At 31.8% G+C, this 14,942-nt stretch overlaps 1 protein-coding gene across 1 annotated transcript in view; it reads right to left on the bottom strand.

Moving 5' to 3' along the window:
* Positions 1–7,795, bottom strand: part of LOC115209155 — a 1,103,332-nt gene extending 1,095,537 nt beyond the window's left edge. The window contains exon 1 of the mRNA XM_036501160.1: positions 7,778–7,795. The gene's annotated coding sequence lies outside the window, so the exon portion shown is untranslated. The remainder of the gene's footprint in view (positions 1–7,777) is intronic.
* Positions 7,796–14,942: the final 7,147 nt, after the last annotated feature.

Raw genomic sequence — 14,942 nt, 5'->3', positions numbered from 1 at the left:
CCCAAGTGTTATACTAATACATCTGTTTGTTGTCTACACTACCTGTCTTCGTCTTATGTTTTTTTGTGAATTCTCCCCTATATATCATCATCATCATCATCATCATCATCGTTTAACGTCCGTTCTCCATGCTAGCATGGGTTGGACGGTTTGACCGGGGATCTGGGAAGCCACAAGGCTGCACCAGGCTCCAGTCTTATCTGGCAATGTTTCTACAGCTGGATGCCCTTCCTAACGCCAACCACTCCATGAGTGTAGTGGGTGCTTTTTATGTGCCACCCGCACAGGTGCCAGGCGAGGCTGGCAACGGCCACGGTCGGATTGGTGCATTTTACGTGCCACCAGCACGGAAGCCAGTTGAGGCGGCGCTGGCATCGGCCACGATTCAGATAGTGCTTTTTACGTACCACCAGTCCAGGGGTCCTGGCATCTGCCGGGTGCCAGTCATAGGATTGGTTCAATTTCGATTTCGATTTCACTTGCCCCAATATGTCTTCGCAAGCAAAGGGGGTTGGCATGGGTGCCTGTCGTCAGATGAGGTTCGATATCGACTTCGCTTGCCTCGACAGGTCTTTGTGTTCAAGGGGGGAAAGGCATGCATAAGTGGGCTGGGCTCACTTGTCCTGCCTGGTCTTCTCATGTACAGCATATTTCCAATGGTCTCGGTCGCTGGTCATTTCCTCAGTGAGGCCTAAAGTTCGAAGGTCGTGCTTCACCACCTCGTCCCAGGTTTTCCTGGGTCTACCTCTTCCACGGGTTCCCTCCACTGCTAGGGATTGGCACTTTTTCACACACCTATCTTCATCCATTCTCGCCACATGACCATACTAGCGTAATCGTCTTTCTTGCACACCACAACTGATGCTTCTTAGGTACAACATTTCTCTCAAGGTACTAATGCTCTGTCAAATATATATATATATATATATATATATATATTGGAAGGTTTGGAGATGATGTACAGGTATTATCATATTAGAAGAAATGAGGTACTCAGAAAATCGGATGGTTTATATTTACAGATATTTATTTGTATATTACATTTTTTATATATATCATATAACTTAGATCATGTATTAGCACTTTCTCCCATTCTAATGGGGTTTTCAAATCAAACTAAGTTCCTGTGTGAGGAGTTTTGACCATTTTATAGTCACTCCTCACACAGGGACTTAGTTTGATTTGAAAACCCCACTAGAATGGGAGAAAGCGCTAATACATGATCTAAGTTATATGATATATATAAAAAATGTAATATACAAATAAATATCTGTAAATATAAACCATCCGATTTTCTGAGTACCTATTTCTTCTAATATATATATATATATATATATATATATATATGCATACATACATACATACAGACACATACACACACACTTACACATACATACAAATGTACAAATTTGTTATTTACTAAAAGATTAATAAATTAACTATTATGTTCATGAGACAGGTGTAATAGTTGATCAGCAGACTTTTAGAATAATTATCATTATTGCTTGGAAAATAAAATGGCATGATGATTGCTAAATAGTTTACTTACTAAATAAAAAAAATCTGCTGAGAGTAATAAGAAAGCATCTATACAAGTGAGTATACATATATTTATATGCATCTGTGTGTGTGTGTGTTTGTGTATGTGTGTTTGTGCTTGTGTGTATGTTTACATGTGTATGTATGTGTGTATGGGTGTGTGCGTATGTGCACCTGTGCCTATGTGTTTATTTACATATTCTCTGGATTTCATGAGCTACGAGTGATGATACTGCTTCCAATTCTCCTGTCAGCAAATCATCTGCTAGCTTTGCACCTTTGATGAGGAGTGAAATAAGAGATGCCTTACTAAGAAAACAAATAAGGTTTAGTGGCAGGAAGGACATCCATCTGCAAAACAATGCCTCAGCCACACATTGGTCTAATCAAGAGGTTCTCAAACTTTTTGGGCTCCCCACCACTCATAACCACATAATACCTTCAGCACCCCCTCCTAATTTTATACATAAATAAATATTTTATATTTTACTAATTTATATATACTATGGATCATTTAATATTTAATATAATATTATATAATTTGTATTCAATACTATAATAATATTATAATAAATTCATAGTGTCCCCCAATCAACTGCCTTCCTCCCAATGCCTCCTTTTTCTCTACCGCCCCCGTCCCCTTAGGCACCAGTGCCTACCTGGACTGTCTCAACGCCCACTGGGGGTGGGGGTGGGGGTAGTGTCCACTTTGAGAACCTGTGTTAGTATAGAAAATTAACATAAAAACAAACAAAAAATGATGACAACTAGTACAACGAAACATTTGAAGTTACTGTCACCCTTTATCGAGAAAAAAATTAACAAGTACTCTGCTAACAAGTATTCAGTGAGTCTTCAATTTCATGCTAAATTGTTTTTAAGTATAACTTCGCTTATCTCTTAAGGATTCAGATTACTCTGTCAAATGTAATGCTTATGTATTCACCTCATTTTACATTAATTATGCATTATTTCATAGCTTTGAGATTTTGATGATGTGGTTGTTTATTTTGTAAAATGGCTAGGTGTGAAAGGCTAGATCTGGCCTGTTTGAGCATAAAACAGGTAGAATATTTGGGCTGGATACAACAGGTTTCAATGCTAAAGTTTAAAAACAAACATTATTACCTGTATATGTTTGTGTGTGTGTGTGTGTGTGTGTGCACGCATACACACTTATATTCACTCTAAGATGATGTGGTATGGGATAAATGGATAGAGTATCACAAAAATATACTTCTAGAATATGGTGTAGCCAAATTATTAAATATTAGGTGAGGTATACTTTATTTTCTATTGGTGCCTTAGATTCAATCATCAATTCCTTTGTGTTTGGAATAGAAGGTGAAATTGAAGAAATTAATTTTTAAACGATGGGTTAAGACAACAATGATGATTGAAAGTAGCAGGCATTACTGATAATCATAGCTGACCAGAGATTGAATCTAGAGGTTAGAAAGAGGTCATGAATATTTGGTGTGTTAATGTATTTGTCAGAGTAGCTGAGAAGACTAACTTGTGCAGTCAATTCAGATTGATACACGATTTGGTCTCAGCACCAGCAATATTAGTGTGGAAATGTGTGAGAGTCATGAGGATGTATTCATCATCATTATTCATCTCCTTTATCACTCTTGTCCCTTTCTTCTTCAACACCATCATCCTCTCCTTCTCCCTGATCCTCAATTTCTCAACTGCCATAGTGATGATGATGATCATCATCGTCATCATCATCATTCATTCATTCTTGACATATTCCTTGTTATTATCATTGTTTTCCATGTATCATATCATCTCTCTTTTTGATACTTTGCTATTTCATCTGTGAGGCAAAGAAAGGAGCCTACAGTAAAGGAGACTGTCTTCCTCTACTAAAGGTACCTTTCATTGTCAGTTTATAGTATATTTTGATCCTGCACTTATCATCCATTTACATCATTTACACCAATGCAGTTATCTCTTCAGTATACATTGGTCATGTCTTTAATAGCCATCCAATCTTTAATCTATTTTCATTTTATAATGCAAGTTATTATCATACACCCCAATCATTATAAGTACTTCATTTCCATCCACTATCTACAGATCTAGGATATTTATTTTCATGACTTACTAAGTGTAGCATTACACTTACATAAGTTCCATATTTTCTGCCTTTAATTTAGAGAGATAAAATCTCTCCAGTCAACAGACAGCAGTTTCCTATACTCATTCCACATCCTTTTCTTAATGTAGCTGCTAAATTCTCATATACAATGTTTCCAATATTAGATGTCACACTGGCAATTGAAGCTACTTACCTGTACTTGTCTTCAAAATTATTGACAATTAATTAGAAATAGAGAAAATATTTTCTCTAAATTCCAGTTTTAATTTATTTTAGAAAAAAGAATCAAATCATTTTAAAATGAAACTTATATAATTTCAATACTGTTAGTGTTTTGAGAGCATGTAAAGAAACAATAAATCATAGTTTTATATTTTGCAATAAATGCAGCCTTGTTATGTAAAACTAATCAGATGTTGAGTATTCAATATTTGCAACAAAATGAATATTACTATTGACACACATTTTCAAGTATTCGTATTTTAAGTATCTTTTACAGCGTTTTATATTCTACACATTTTCAACATTGTTTAGAAAGAAACATTACATAGTCACTCAATTTGCAAGAAAAAGCAGGCAAATTATCTTTAAATCATATGCTAAACTATTAAATAAAGAAGGTAGAGCATTGCTGTATACATAGAAACAATTATATATACATGGTATGCTATATATTCTTTGTTCACACAAATGCTAAACAATAATAATTTCTTTCAAAAGATTCTTTGGTAACAAATTTAAATTTTTATAATTAACCATTTGATAATATAGAATTCTTTGAACTTTCATGCATATGTATGTATGTATGTATGTATGTATGTATGTATGTATGTATGTATGTATGTATGTATGTATGCATGCATGCATGCATGCGTACATGCATGTATTTGTGTATGTGTATGTGTGTGTGTGTGTCCCTCATGTTTTAAAAGTAATACTTTCCTGAAAATTTTCAAGTAATGTGAAATCTGTTAATACAAAATTAATTCTGCCACTGATTTTCATGTGATAAAGCAAGATGTGTTCCAATGGATTTTTTTTGGAAAGCAACAGCAATAGCAAAATTAGTAATGCAACCAATTTTAAGTATGAAAATAACAATTTCAAAACAAGTATAGTATGATGTATATATATACAAACATTTGAAAAGAAATATGTTAAAGAATAAATAAGAATTGCAATATCATAATTAGGTATATTCTAGCCACAAAAGATGTTCACAACTCTGTGAGGGATGGTGGTGAAATGTGAAATAGTGAGAAGTTTATCATCATCATCATCAATATCTGTTTGAAGGATGATGAACTTGTTCAAGCTGGTTTGATGTTTATGGCACATCTTCCTTTTGTACAGATCAGTGTAGGAACTGAGTTCATTGTAAAAGAGGATTTTTGGAAGCTTTAAATCTCTGTGTTAATTTTTCTTTTCGAGAAATTTAATTCCTTGCAGGTATGCACTTGCAGAAAATTGCAATTTCATCAGCATTGTATATTGCACATGCTCTGGTAATTAACTTCCTTTCAGCAATCATTTTCCTCAGCTGCTCAGGATAATTAGCAACAGCCTCTATGTCAGCTGTGGCAGCTTCACTGGTCACTTTTATGTTATGCAAGTTTAAGTACTTCAAACTTTCAAACCAAGCTTTACAAATAAGAAAGGGTATTTTTTGCTAGAAGTTCCACCTTTCCTTCTAAGCAAATTGTCATATAAATGTTCTTAAATGCGTTGCTGTTTAGTCCTAAATCAATCCTCATTCAACTTTTAAAGTGCAATAGAGTACCACATTAATTTAAGTCATTGTAAACTATTTTTGATAACGTTGCTTATTTTGTAAATACAGTTGTTGTTGTTTATCATTAAGAAGGTGTTGGTGTTAATGATAAAGTTGGGTTGCTTTATACATACATACATTTTTTTATTGTTATTTGCTGCTGTATTACCAGCTAAATTAGGTGTGATGGAGTATGCAAATTTTTCTGTATGTCTAATAGAGATATTGCTATATCCATTAGTGAGGGGAAAAGTGCTTCTCCAATACCTTAAAGAAAATTCCTGGAATATCTAAGGCTATATGAAGTCCAAAGGTGAGAGTGGAACCACATAATATTTCTCTTACATAACCTGCATTCACTTGTTTTATTGTTATTGAGTGTTGTTGAGTTCACTTTAAATTCAATTGCCCTGTCCCCTGCAGTCATATGAGGTATGGTCATTATATTCGAATATAGCTTGTACTATGTATATTTACTACTTCTGCTAAATTGAAGCCTATTACCTATGTCATCCAAATCATGCTTAGGGCTTCTAAGGAAAGATATAAAATTTTTTAGCAGGTTGGTACCACTAATTCGAAAAAAAGTTTTGGTACTGTCCACAGGGATTATTGATTCTTTGTGTTGTTTTCAATGCTTTATATTAGTTTTAGTCCATATTCAAGCAGTAGATTAATAGTATACTTGCAATTGTTGTTGCTATTGTAATTAAAATTTCCCACACTGGATGTATTACAATGTGTATACATTTGTGAATATGACCCGTAATCTTTGCACATTTCTAAATCCTTGTTACCTGGGATATATTGAATAATTTCAGTATATCCAGTGCTTGATAAAGTTACATTATAGCATTCCACATTTTTGAAGAAAATGTCATTAACTTGGATATTTAAGATGAGATCCTTCTAATAATAGACTTAATTACTGATCCAGCTTGGCTGAAATTTTTGTTAATGAATTCTGGATTCTTGCTGGTCAGCTTTAAGTTCTAATGTTATATCTAAGAAATTAATTACCTTACAGATATTTCTTAATTTATAGATAGTCTTATGTTTTTGAAGAAAGTGTTTAGTTTGTTTCTATTCCTCTTGAGTTTCATGTAACTGCAGTTATAAAAGGTAAAGCTTCATTGATCCTATATACATCACCCGCTATTTCCAGGAACTCCTTTTTAATGTTGTATAATATCTATATACCAACTAAATCAGTAGCCTTTGCCAAGTCACTCAAACCCATGGTTATATCAAAATTATTAGGTCTGTCTTTTCAAGTTCAGAATTACCTTTGAGTTCAATAATAGTTTCCATAGTTGCTAATATAGTATCTACTTCTTGTCTAGATAATTTAGAGTTTTACATTGTGATAATTAGAGATCTATTGAGAAGAATAAATTTAACAGAGGAGTAGTAGCTAGAAATACCTATTAGTATAAATTTAAAATATCTTTTATTTTTGAAACCTTTAAATAAATTTATTACTACTACAGTATTAGCCTAATCCTATGTTCCTCCAAATTGATGTAATTTTGTTAGAAAATTAGTTTAGGTAAGTGTTGAAAAATCTTTGTGTTGTCTTTCTTCTCTCGGTACTTTATGCACATGCTTTTATTGTTTGTAATAGTCTCAGCCTGTTTTTGACCCAGTACCAGTCCAAATGCTTTCAACAGATCAAATTCTTCTAAAGGTGCACATAGGCCTGAAAGTTGTGTAATGTGCCTACTCCACTCACCCCTCAATGAGGAATCTCTTTGTGGTCACTCAACTCAAAGGGCACCAAGGCTATAATGGACAATTTGATAATGCAGTGTCAAACATGAAGAGCCAGGTCAAAATGACAATGTCAGACATGTAAAAACAACAAAGAGAGAGAAAAAGTAAGAGAGAGAGAGAGAAAGAAAGAGAGAGAATACAAGAGAGTGAGAAAGAAAGAAAAGAAAGAGAGAGAGAGAGTATGAGAGAGTGAGCAAGTGTGAGAGAGAGAGAGAGGGAGAGATATCTACAGGGAGAGACTATAGATTGAAAAAGACAGAAATATTTAGAGAGGGCGCAACGTCAAAAGAGAAGAGGCAGTAAGAGCAGTGGTTAATTACTATTCCACTTATATTACAGCTAATAAATGGGTGATATCATGAGGAAATTCAAAATTTAATTGTGGTATTTCAGTTACTAATTGCATGTTCTCATGAAAGTGAGTTTTAATCCAAACTCTAAGTCAGACACAAGTATGGTTACATGTAGAAAAAAGTATATATTCTGTGATATGTTGTGATGTGTCATGTATAATTAATTGTTGTATGTACATACATACATATACAGTATATCTGAAAATTGATTTATAAAATACAATGCAATCTTACCTTTATATAATGTTCAGAACTTTGTTTTTCAGTAGACAAAAGTATACCACTGGTATACATATAATACACTGGTGTATATCTGAATTGTAGAGAAATAGAAAACAATTTCAGTATTCCATGGAATATATAAATTGAATATCATGAAGTAAGTATGCATACATACACACACATATATATGTGTGTGTGTGTATACATGTTTATGAATAAACATCTCTCTCTCTCTCTCTCTCTCTCTCTCTCTTCTCTCTCTCTCTCTATATATATATATATATATATATATATATATATATATATATAATATATATATATAAATAATTTGGGAAAACAAATTTCCAAATCAATCAGGTGTAACACTGCAGCATTATATGCATCTACATATCATACTTTGGGGTCTTATTTATCGTATATTTATATATATTTTCTAAAAATATACAAAATTATCTGATAAAAGTCAATATTCAATTTTGGGGGATTAATCGATATGCAGGTATTCTATTTCAGACAATACAATAATAATATAATGAGTATGTTTAACAGTAATCTCATGGTATCAGTTTGCACAACACAAAATGATACTTTAAGGCTATAACCAAAATTACCAGCTGAGTATATAATACACTTCATTAATTATATCATACTTTAGTTAATACTTATATCTATTAAATATGAAGGAACTACACATGTTTCAGTATTGGAAGATTACAATATATATACATATACACAACTGTATACACACACACACACATATATATATATATATATATATAATATATATATATATATAAATGGGATAACATATATCCAATATACTGCTAGTGAAGTACCCAACAAAGTTAATACATAAATGTTAAGGATTGCAATGCAATCAATTCATTTACTGTATTATATGGGCGAAGGTAAAATGATTTACCACAAATTACTAATAAGAAAATGGAGAAATACATCTAAATCAAATTTCAATTACCAGATAATACTCAATCACATACTTTATTAAACCACCACTATTCCAACACATCTTCAGGTCCTATTTCAAAATAATATATATCTAATTTTACATCCCTTTAAAAATAAGCAATACAATTAAGCATTAAAGATTAAAAATTACGAATGAAAAATTAAGAATAAAACTCTTTACTTTGTAATATTAAGAATTAAAATTTATAAATTATACATCATAGATAGACACACACATACACAGTTATATGATGGGCTTCTTTCCGTTTTTGTCTGCTAAATCCTCTCACAAGGTTTTGATTGGCCTGAGGCTATAGTAGAAGATATTTTCCCAAGGTACCACACAGTGGGACTGAAGCTAGAACCATGTGCTTGAGAAGCAACATTCTTACCACACAGCAATGCCTATGAATGTATGTTTATATATATATATATATATATATATAAACACACACACACACATACTAATACATTCTCATACACAAACATAACCACATACATATACATTATAAAGACCAGTTTATTGTAAAAACAGATCATTATAATGTATTGGCAGTCGCCCTCACCTCATTTTGAAGTTAGTTACACGAATTCTTTATCTGAGTTTTGAAATTTTAATTACACACATACAAATATACAGGCACACACACAAACACACACATGCATACGCATTTCATGCACACACACACATGCATGCATACATGCATGCATACATACATACATACATGCATACATGCATACATACATACATACATACATACAAGATTCTGTATAGTTATACAGCTAGTTTAATCAATAAGGCTGATTGAACTGGGCTTTTAACACCTTATAAGACAAATTAATTTTCCCCGGCAAAAGTAATTGTAGTAATGTTAATGTGCTGGCCTACAGGTCGTGTGGTTATATGTCCAAATTTTATAACAACTACCATGCTGTACTTCTAGCCAACACCCATGTGTTTAGTGACTCCAGTTTGCTGGACTATCCAAGATGAATTTTTCTTCTTCTTCACAGTAGAAAAATTATCAATACAAATGATACTTTGCTTTAAATCTAGTATCACATTGCTCAAACAAAGAAATTAATTTTCTCATGTTTAGTATTGAAAATAGATATAAAATAGTGAATATTTCCAAATCAAAAGAGCTTTTGAGAATCGGTGCTTAACTTTGGCTTCACTATGTGAAGCAGTAGAGATAAGTCTTCCTTTGGCTATGTCATAATTCTATCATAGGTAACAGATACACCAGATTGATCTGGTATATATATATGTATATATATATAACCAAACAAATACATTGTCAGGAGAAATATAGCATATAATGTTTCATTCAAAAGTACTTTGAAATGCCTGTCTTAGATTTGAACTTACAACCTATGAACAGGTAAAGTAGTAGAAAATTTCCCAGGAGTACCAGCTTCATGAAGAACATATTGTTAAGTGTGGATTAATATGTAGTGAAGCAAAATAATGCTTAATACATTAAAATTACAGCTGTAATGAGAAGATCAGTCATTAGCATTAATGATTATTCTTAATAAGGGTGCCAAAGGAGAGAACTTTAGATTTATGAGCAGGTGGTCTCACCTCTTATCCATTCAGCTAACCTACTTTTGTATGCAAAATGAAAGAATGAAAAAAGGGAGAAAAAAAAAAAACAGAAACATACAAGTTTAACATACCTTGATATTCAACACGCACTGTTTTACCATCCTTATCAAAAACATATCACTAATATACACAAACATTTTACATTTATATACACATGAATATAAACGAAAAATTTTGTAGCAACTGAACACGTGTGTAGTTTTATACTCACACATGTATATGCATACATGAATACTTACATATAAAAACATAAATACTCAAGCATACATACATGCAATGGTGAGCTGCCAAAATTTTAACAGCTGGGTTATTGAGCTACATAATCTTTTCGTATGATTTCTGTATAAAAGATTCTGAATTCAGTAATAAAGCTATTATATTTTCTTTATATAATACCATTATGTTGTTCTTTCTATAACATCATTATATTGTTCTTTACTATAATGCCAGATATTATTCTTTATACAATGTCATTTTAACATGATTTTCTTTTATTAAATCAGTATATTGCTCTTTACATAATGTCAGTATATTGTTCTTCATATAATACCATTGTACTATTCTACTTACTATGTTCTTGCTATTTTATTTCACCACTGATGATATAACATCAAATCACACACACACACACACACACACAATATGTGCATATAAATATTACTGATATAGTGATATATAAACATTTACATATGTTTATATATGCAAAGATAATTAAAGAAATAAGTGTCATGGTACACTAGTGTTACAAACATAAAAGCATACAGATACGCACAACACACATGTTCATATGTGTACATTCATAAATAAAAGTTGTTTACATAGAGGATAACTAATTCAGTGAATCTTCTGCTACTCTGTGGTAGCTGGAATTCTATTGTATTCCAGCTCTATCAATAGCTTGTTTACCAGGCAAGGGGCTTTGAATGTTGGTTATCATGTTTCTTAAAGGCAAAGGTTGGGTGTAAATTTGAGTAACTGTTATATAAACATTTACAACTGTACCTGTGCACTGTAAATTACTGCCAAGCAGTCAAAGCTCAATAATGTGCTGTTCTAAATGTATTATTTTCTTGAAATTCACAGATAGGTTGAAAACTTTTCATTTTGGTAAGATTCATTTTTGAGGAGTCTGTTTATCACAATATTTTTCCATAAGAGTGTAAATAGCTAAGTCTGTAAAATGCTAGGATGAATAATTTACAGTCTCAATATACTTTTCAGAGAAGTACACTTGAGTGACAGAACAAATCCTCAACTCTATCCACTTGTGGTATATTATTGTTTTTCATTCAAATCACATTAAGGTTCATTTTACTCTTCATCTCTGATGTGATGAGGTTTGAAATCATAATTGTGCTAAATAATCTAACCTTGCAGTTACTGCAGTTAATACTAGTATGTGTCATAATAAACTAGGCTACATTTTTGTTAATGTGAGCTGCCAAAATACCACTAATCACATCTCAATCTTCATGCTGTACAATGTAATGCAAAACTATCTATTTCATGAAGGTTTAGTTAATAACCAGTCTAGGATTTCACTTCATCTGGATTGGCAATTATTAATTTAACATAACATAACATGCAAAATCTGGGATTGTCTCATTTTACAAGAGCCATTTGATACAAAATCTTTCTTGTATTTAACATTTTAAAAATAATATTGATTTTTAAAAAAAATTTGTTACAGCTTTACTGAACTAACATTATCTTTTTTTATGTGTGATTCATCTCTTCCAATCTCTTGTCTTTGCATGTTCAGTGCTCTTCCTTCAGATTTTCTACCTTCAACCCTTGATTCTATGAAAATTTGATAGATGTACTCTATATTCATTACTTTCTGTCTCCTCACTCTATTTTTCCAAAACATTTTGGAAAGTTCTTCTCAAGAATAACAGTACTTTGAAACTTCTTCCCATCTTTTGTTTTTCTTTAGACATCTCATTCTCTGATTGGCTTTCACATCAACTATACATTCTGTATATCACCATGACCAAATCACATCACTGGCTAGGTATATTGCAAATATATATCATTGTATATGCCTGTGTTCATGCATATGTGTGAGTTTGTGTGTATTTCTGTATGTATGTATGTATGTATGTATGTATGTATGTATGTATTTCATCCTTTACTTTGGAGGGTTCCAAAGGGTAATTTCTAGCAAAGAGTCTTCATATTTTGCTGGTAGCTTACTGGCATAAGATTTTTGTGAATAGGAAATTATTATTACATCTATATGGTGTGTTATGAAAATTTATGGAAAGGTATCCCATAGAAACCAACAAGTATGTTAAAAGATGGAAAAGAGAAGATGTTGAAATATAAAAGAATTTTAATACATGCATACAATCATTTCGAACAGTGATATTAACATGTAAATAACATGATAGAATAATTAAAATTAATTTGATTAAATTAAATTAATTACATATCACTGTTCTCAGTGCAAAAAGCATACAACAGGAATTATTATTATTATAGAAGAATTGATGAAGGAAATAGCAGATAACGAAACTGGGATATGCATATTTTATCCTTATCAAAAATTGAGAGCATACTAAAGAATGTTGTTGAGTCTAGTTGTGTATAAACTAAAACTGAGTTTTAGTTTATTCTCAGTTTTAATTTCAAGCAATTAACAACAATATGAGGCTTCGAAAAGGTGGTTGCTCCCATGAACCAAAATAAAAATTTTGGATTTGTGGAGGGTCAAAGCTGGTAACAAAAAACAGGACAGTGGAGACATACAACTAACCAAACGTAAACAAACAAAAACAAACATTAGGCCAGACGAGGTAAGGTAGCAAATGCTACCTTGTTTTCGTTTGGTTTGTTGTATGTCTCCACTATCCTGTTTTTGTTACCAACTTTGACCCTCCACAAATCCCAAATTTATTTTGGTTCACAGGAGCAACTGCCTTTTTGAAGTCTCATATTGTCATTAATTGCTCGAAATGAGGATTAGATGGACAGACAACAACTGATAAAGAGTCATTCTTTATGTTACTTGTCTGGTTTTCCAATTGTTTCTCTTGTTGTTCACATTCCCAAGTTTGTCTTCATATTTCGTATTTCATGTTTTGTGACACCCTGTGCCCATATATGCATATATATATATATACTGTCCAACCTGTGCTAGCACGGAAAACGGACATTAAACGATGATGATGATGATGTATATATGTACATATATGTATGTATATATATATATATATATATATATATATATATATATATTATTTATATTATTATATGATTGAATACCCACGCATCCATTTCTGAGTATATTATATATGTATATATATATATTGTTGTGTTTTGGAATGGTCATTTTGCCAGTTTAGCCAATAAACGTAATATATATATATATATATATATATATACGTATACATACAGATATACATATATAAAGATATATATATATATAAATGTGTATGTATGTAGAAATATATATATGTATGCATGTAACACACACACACACACACACATAGACACATATATATATATTTTTTCTGTAGTTCCAGCTCAGAACTGCAGCCATGCTGATGCACCGCTGTTAAGCTGCGACCATGCTGATGTACCACTTTTAGCTGCAGCCATGCTGATATATAGATATATATAGATATATATGTATGTAAATATATATGCATTTATATATATGTAATACACACACAGATATATATATATATATATATATAAATATATATAATTTGTATGTGTGTGTGTAAATATAAATGCATATATATATATGTATATGCCATATAAAACTCTGATTCAAGTAACATAGATAAGATGCTATCCTCTTAAAATGGTTGTTTGTTAATAGGCAACATTCAGTAATATCATTTCTTGTTCTTATACAGTTACTAAGCAACTGATGTTTCTCTGTGTTTTCTCTCTGAACTCATCTCCAACTAATACCATTACTCCCTCCTCCCTTTATGACCCTAACTCACTTGAACACCTAGCTTACATAATCCTTTTTCTGTTAAGCTGTCTTTAAATCTGTTTTTCTTTCTAAATCTTGTAACCAACTTATAGTAATTCAAACTACTGTTTGTTACAGTTACAAGATTTAGATGGTTCAAACTAGACAATAGCTACACGCTAAAGATATGCTAGAAAGAGCTGGAAAAGATACGCGCTGCCATTCTTTTTCAGTCAAACTACTAAAATGTCTGTTCAAGATGGGAAACAGGTACTAATGAACAATTACATAAGTTTAAAATAATATTTCCACTACATTTAAAATGGCATTTTGTTAGTTTTTACATTTTGAGTTCGAAATTCCATTGAATTTACTTTGTCCTTCATCCTTTTAGGAGGTCAATAAAAATAGGTACTAGTTCAGCACTGGGATTGAAGTAACTAAATTATCCTTCCTCTGAAATTTCTGGCTTTGTGCCAAAATTTGAAATTGATATTTCCACTGCATTTAGAAGGAACTTAATTTTGGTGAAATGAGGATGTAAGTGTTTTGATGACTCATTCTTCAGACAAAATAATAAAACATACACTAAGATATGTTTAATCCACAGATTTGCACATTGCTCTCTAGAAAACATAATACTAAGCATGTGAGTTGCATTAAGAAAG

The sequence above is a fragment of the Octopus sinensis genome, linkage group LG3 (genome assembly GCF_006345805.1).
Source record: "Octopus sinensis linkage group LG3, ASM634580v1, whole genome shotgun sequence".
NCBI lineage: Eukaryota > Metazoa > Mollusca > Cephalopoda > Octopoda > Octopodidae > Octopus > Octopus sinensis.
The sequence above is the reverse complement of the archived record's forward strand: the minus strand, read 5'-3'. Positions and strand labels throughout refer to the sequence as shown.